The sequence below is a fragment of the Schistocerca serialis genome, chromosome 5 (assembly GCF_023864345.2).
Source record: "Schistocerca serialis cubense isolate TAMUIC-IGC-003099 chromosome 5, iqSchSeri2.2, whole genome shotgun sequence".
Classification (NCBI taxonomy): Eukaryota; Metazoa; Arthropoda; class Insecta; order Orthoptera; family Acrididae; genus Schistocerca; species Schistocerca serialis.
Genome location: NC_064642.1, coordinates 391,126,260 through 391,133,497, shown reverse-complemented (window position 1 = coordinate 391,133,497; position 7,238 = coordinate 391,126,260). Strand labels below are relative to the sequence as shown.

General features: G+C 41.8%; 1 pseudogene; it reads left to right on the top strand.

Annotated features, from left to right (window-relative positions):
• The first annotated feature begins 6,389 nt into the window (after positions 1-6,389).
• On the top strand, positions 6,390-6,507 carry LOC126482961 (5S ribosomal RNA; annotated as a pseudogene).
• Positions 6,508-7,238: the final 731 nt, after the last annotated feature.

Sequence of the window (7,238 nt, the reverse complement as noted above, 5' to 3'; positions counted from 1 at the left end):
ATTCTCAAATTCTCTCTCTGCCATCATAAAAATCTTGAACGCTAAATTGTTTGAAGATATGGTAGTTATCACAAAGACAGATAAAGGTAGCTCTTTCCTCTTTACATCGTACGCCGATCATATACATAAAACATTGGATTTCTTTCGTTTTCATAACATAGTGGAACTTATAAGGAACACACATCGTAAATTTTTAAAGAGTTGAAGATATATGTAAAAAGTTCCAAATTTTTTTTTTATTTTTTTTTATTTTATTTTTTTATTTTTATTTTTATTTATTTTTTTTTTTATTTTTTTGCATCCACGTATGATAACCGTAGAGAAATCCCTCTGAATCCGAAACTATCAGCTCTTCGGTTCTAAATAAAGCTCCAGTTGAGGAAATCTGTGAAGGGTTCTAACTTTATTTTTGCATCCGAGCATCCTAAACGCAGAGAAATCCCTATGAATCCGAAACTACCAGCTCGTCGGTTCCAAATAATGCTCCATAGGAGTGATTGACTAATGCGTCCGATTGTGGATGGCTGCCAAAATATCTAATTATAAAATTAACAGTTTATGCTGTACTAAGCTAAAAGCTGCAGTTATTTTTGAGGAAACGTGATCCATCAAAAACAGTTACGAAATGGCGATTTTGTTAAGAGAAACTAAGATTTCATGCGAGACAGTATAGGCGTCCCTGGATTTAACCAACTTGTATACAAATGTTCCACTTGAAGTGGCTGTTCTTAAGCATACGAAATTGGCAGAAGGGGAAATTATTGAACTGATTGGTTTTTTGCATGTAACAGTAGTCTTTAACTGTTTTACTTTCAACATTGCGATTTATCTTGAAAAGGACACTTATCAATCTTCTTTCTGGCTTTTTGGTAAGCAGTTTCATTAATTACCCAAAAATGAAATTGTCTGCACATAATAGGGCTGTGCCTGATGTTACAACTTTCTATCGCAGATATGCAGACCATGTTCTTAATTCACTTAGAGGAACACAGTCGGACATGGCCGACTAGGCAGGCTTCTTCAGTCTGCTGCATTCAAAGGCACGTTTCATTGTACAGCTGGAATGAAATAGATGCCTTAATCACTTAGACTTCAATATTATTGAACAATCTACGGATCTTTAATAGATATTTTCACAAAACCATCCACCACGGATGTGCGTAAGTGTCCTTTCTTCCTATCAGTTTTCAACAGGATGACGAAAATTGACTTAAGCCTAGCATATGTTAGAAAAGAAACTAACATAATCACCCAAACAGGTCTGAAGAACGGTTACAATGTATATGTGGTAAGTGGCATTTGAAAATCGGTTTTGCCACCTGATGGTAAGAATGTCTTCTTGGTCGGCACTCTGCGGAATTACGTCAGTAGTCTGCGAATGTGTGTTTCACATACAACTGGGTGGTTGGAGCCAGCTGGTTCCAGTCAAAGTGGACTGCTGTAGCCATGCATGTTTTATAAAATATTTTTGTATCTGAATTTTTTATGTAGATGCCTGATGAGTGAATTCCCAAACGTGCCATATTAGCAATATACTTATTGCTTGCTTGACGTTTGATCTTACCACTGCGATCCTGTCAGAGTGGAGAGCTACTGAATATTATAGTTCTGATAGTATTATCAAATTTGCCAAGTATTTCTATGGCTGTCTGCGTATCCTTGGCAGAAGTAGCCTCTAGTATTTAGCTCTTCAAGGAGTTCATCCACCCTTAGGTACCACAGTAGGGGGACAAAACGTCATCTTCTGGGCAGTCTCTGGTGATTTTGATCACCATTTTCCATTACATTTCCCCATCATGATAGCTTCTACGTTTCATTTGGCAAACATGGCCTTAATCCTCCCAGATATAGTGGTTCCAGTATCATGCTGTTTTGGAACTTTAACCATGAATTTGTAGGTCTTATTGCTAAAAGTTCGCTAAACATCCAGGAAGCTGGGGAGAGTGATTTCCTGAAGTTGTAATGCTTTCCTCAACTTCCCAACAAGCTAGTAAAGTGCTGCTTTTCTTGATTTATTTGGTTAATATGGGTGGTGATTCACATGTATCTACATCTGCATCTACATCTACACCTACATCTACATCCATACTCCGCAAGCCACCTGACGGTGTGTGGCGGAGGGTACCCTGAGTACCTCTATCGGTTCTCACTTCTATTCCAGTCTCATATTGTTCGTGGAAAGAAGGATTGTCGGTATGCTTCTGTGTGGGCTCTGATCTCTCTGATTTTATCGTCATGGTCTCTTCGCGAGACATTCGTAGGAGGGAGCCATATACTGCTTGACTCTTCGGTGAAGGTATGTTCTCGAAACTTTAACAAAAGCCCGTACCGTGCTACTGAGCGTCTCTCCTGCAGAGTCTTCCACTGGAGTTTATCTATCATATCCGTAACGCTTTCGCGATTACTAAATGATCCTGTAACGAAGCGCGCTGCTCTCCGTTGGATCTTCTCTATCTCTTCTATCAACCCTCTCTGGTACGGATCCCACACTGCTGAGTAGTATTCAAGCAGTGGGCGAACAAGCGTACTGTAACCTACTTCCTTTGTTTTCGGATTGGATTTCCTTAGGATTCTTCCAATTAATCTCAGTCTGGAATCTGCTTTACCGACGTTCAACTTTATATGATCATTCCATTTTAAATCACTCCTAATGCGTACTCCCAGATAATTTATGGAATTAACTGCTTCCAGTTGCTGACTTGCTATTTTGTAGCTAAATGATAAGGGATCTATCGTTCTATGTATTCGCAGCACATTACACTTGTCTACATTGAGATTGAATTGCCATTCCCTGCACCATGCGCCAATTCGCTGCAGATCCTCCTGCATTTCAGTACAATTTTCCATCGTTGCAACCTCTCGATACACCACAGCATCATCTGCAAAAAGCCTCAGAGAACTTCCGATGTCATCCACAAGGTCATTTATGTATATTGTGAATAACAACGGTCCTATGACACTCCCCTGCGGCACACCTGAAATCACTCTTACTTCGGATGACTTCTCTCCATTGAGAATGACATGCTGGGTTCTGTTATCTAGGAACTCTTCAATCCAATCACACAATTGGTCTGATAGTCCATATGCTCTTACTTTGTTCATTAAACGACTGTGGGGAACTGTATCTAACGCCTTGCGGAAGTAAAGAAACACGGCATCTACCTGTGAAACAGTGTCTATGGCCCTCTGAGTCTCGTGGACGAATAGCGTGAGCTGGGTTTCACACGACCGTCTTTTTCGAAACCCGTGCTGATTCCTACAGAGTAGATTTCTAGTCTCCAGAAAAGTCATAATACTCGAACATAATACGTGTTCCAAAATTCTGCAGCTGATCGACGTTAGAGATATAGGTCTATAGTTCTGCACATCTGTTCGACGTCTCTTCTTGAAAACGGGGATGACCTGCGCCCTTTTCCAATCCTTTGGAACGCTACGCTCTTCTAGAGACCTACGGTACACCGCTGCAGGAAGGGTGGCAAGTTCCTTCGCGTACTCTGTGTAAAATCGAACTGGTACCCCATCAAGTCCAGCGGCCTTTCCTCTTTTGGGCGACTTTAATTGTTTCTCTATCCATCTTCTGTCGTCTATTTCGATTTCTACCATTTTGTCATCTGTACGACAATCTAGAGAAGGAACTACAGTGCAGTCTTCCTCTGTGAAACAGTTTTGGAGAAAGACATATAGTATTTCGGCCTTTAGTCTGTCATCCTCTGTTTCAGTACCATTTTGGTCACAGAGTGTCTGGACATTTTGTTTTGATCCACCTACCGTTTTGACATAAGACCAAAATTTCTTAGGATTTTCTGCCAAGTCAGTACATAGAACTTTACTTTCGAATCCATTGAACGCCTCTCGCATAGCCCTCCTCACACTACTTTTCGCTTCGCGTAATTTTTGTTTGTCTGCAAGGGTTTGGCTATTTTTATGTTTGCTGTGAAGTTCCCTTTGCTTCCGCAGCAGTTTTCTAACTCGGTTGTTGTACCGCGGTGACTCATTTCCATCTCTTACGATCTTGCTTGGCACATACTCATCTAACGCATATTGTACGATGGTTTTGAACTTTGTCCACTAATCCTCAACACTATCTGTACTTGAGACAAAACTTTTGTGTTGAGCCGTCAGGTACTCTGTAATCTGCTTTTTGTCACTTTTGCTAAACGGAAAGTAGAGCAACCTGAGCTAGCCTCATTACTCTAACGTGCACATTAACCAGTTTTTCTACTACCTTTAAAAGAGAGGGGCAGACTGATCAGCCTCATATCCACGACCTTGGTACGATCGATTCTCCTTGGCTTTGGGATAAAAACAAACCTCATTGTCCTCCAATAATCGAAAGGGATTCGTGCAGCCAGGTTCACCCTAAATATCCTATGCATGACTCTCCTTCCGATTGTTGCAGCAGAACTGGAACGGTTCCACCTTGGCCTCGTGACTTGAATGGTTGAAACGTTCCCACCACCCACAGAATTTTTTTATTTATTTTATTTTTTTATGTTTCTGATCAACACATTCTCTTCCAGATTCCCAGTTCTCCCTTAGGTTATCTGTTAACCAGTGTCTCTCAGTGACTGAATCTCCTTCCTTAGAGTACCTCCGGGTTTAGTTGGTCTTCTGGTGAGGATCTTGTAAAGTTTAGAGCCTGTAGCTTTTTCACAGAATACCTTCCAGGATGATAGTTTAGCATGCTTAACCCCAAGGTTGTACTTGGCAGTTTACCCATTGTCCTTTTCTTCTTGCTAGATTGACCACTCACGCTACAAATTACACAGAAATATGCTAGGGATTACCGCAGACACATTAAAAGAAACACTCAGGGGTGCAGACGAATGTGAACTATGAAACTAACACACAAATGTAATCTTCAAACCTGAACACACTTTCTACAAACAAATGGGGTCATGTTGGCATCGAGGTAGCGTGACGAATGGTTTAGTTCAGATGAAGACTGCACCAGACAGCGCTCCTCTGACACCAACGACGAAACAAGCGAAGAAAAAAACGTGCATAGCTCATACACGATATACACTACACTAAGAGATGAAATAGTAACACAGATACTAACTAGAACAGAAACATGCTAACCTACTAAGTATGATACTTCATGGCCACTTATTGTACCAAGCATCACGTGAAACATGTTCTTAGATATGTAATTATACCAAATCAGAACAGAAAAACTACAACACAAGTACTCTAGCGAATTAAGGCACATGTAATGACTAGACTAAGATAACACTCAACAGACACAACAGACAACACTAAATGCAGAAACAGTAGCACATAGATGTAATAGAATGGAAACCTGTCAATAGATTAAGTAGAATAGATTGTGACCAGTTAATGTACCAGGTGCCACATTCAAACTATAATTAGACTACACTGACATAGAAAATATCTTACTCAAGTGATCTACGTAATTATCAGATTGACGGTACATAAACTTAGATATTAGAGCTATGCAGTCCTAAATCATGGACTGCACACCGATTAGTGCACCGCATGAAATGGCATGAAGAAGGCGCTGACCCGCGTGCCAGTGGAAAATGAGGGCACTATCACTTCTCCAGGAAGACAAAGCTCAGTGCCCCGCGCCCCCTGTCAATGCTGCCTGAACCAGTCGCCCATCACTGGTTGGCCCTCAAGTTCCTTTTACAGACTTCGAGAGAATCAGTAGTGAGTAGTAGGAAGACATTATTTACCAGTGTTCTGGGAGCGGTATCAGATGGTCAGTGTAAACGCATATAGGAGGCAAAGGAAGTCAAGTACTGTTTCATCTCCAAGCGGTTCTAGGTGCTTCAGTCTGGAACCGCGCGACTGCTACGGTCGCAGGTTCCAATCGTGCTTCGGGCATGGATGTGTGTGATGTCCTTAGGTTAGTTTGGTTTAATTAGTTCTAAGTTCTAGGGGACTCATGACCACAGATGTTGTTCCATAGTGCTCAGAGCAATTTGATTTGTTTCATCCCTTAATAGAAATAAAGGGACGTCGGGCTCGAGAACACATGCCGAGACCACGTCCCTTAACAGCGCCAGTGAAGGGTCATCTACCTACAATACTAATACTTCCTGTCTCTATTTTCTGCTTAAGAATTAAAAGATTATAAATCTCAATTTCAAAACTTCATCTATTATAATTTCAAGAAGTAATCACGGCTGTATCTTATACATAACAGGACAACAGATCTCCATGCAGCCTGACCTCCATGTGGCATTGCATGGGCAACGATGCCTCGACTGCGGAATCAAATTTCACTGCGCGATGGGAGCCTTGCGTACCGACTAAGTATACTGACTACAGCGCTATGTCCACACTAAATTTATCAGAATGTGGGCACTAGTTGCGTGCATTTAAACTTGAAAGAAACAATAATAGTAAAATATCATAATAGCGCCAACGGCCTTGCCGCAGTGGAAACACCGGTTCCCGTCAGATCACCTAAGTTAAGAACTGTCGGGCTGGGCTATCACTTGGATGGGTGACCATCCGGTCTGCCGAGCGCTGTTGGCAAGCGCGGTGCACTCAGCCCTTGTGAGGCCAACTGAGCAGCTGCTTCTTTGAGAAGTAGCGGCTCCGGTCACGGAAACTGACGTACGGCCGGGTGAGCGGTGTGCAGACCACAAACCCTTCCATATCCGCACCGAGTAATGGTGCCTATGAACTGAGGATGACGCGGCGGCCAGTCAGTATCTTTGGGCCTTCATGGCCTGTCGCGATGGAGCTTATTTTAGTTTAGTAGCGTAACAGCTACTGTACAACACGGGGTTAAATGACTGTTACGTGACTGCAAACAGTGAAAAAGACATTTCACACTAACGTGCAAGGAGAGTCCATAAATATTACAAAAATGGATACGTGTATATGCTTGTATGTTCCACAACTCCCCCTAAATCTCTGACCCGAGTTCAACCAAAAACCATCCATCCGTTACAGTTCAGGAGGTATGATGTCATAAACAATGAGATCCGTGTAAAACTGCAACATCACGTTTAAATATATTCCTTCTGTGCTACTAACTCCATTCACCGCCAATTTCGTAGAAAGTGTCCAATTATGCAGCCAACCGCACCTACAAAATTATATCATGGTACCACTCGTAGTTCAGGAAATATGACTTCGTCAACATTGAGATGCTAGGAAATCTGCCGCATTGTGCGTGACGTTTAAACTTATTACTTCTTTGGTACTCACTCTGTTCGCAACACATTTTGGAGGCAGCATCCGCGGGTATGTATATCGTT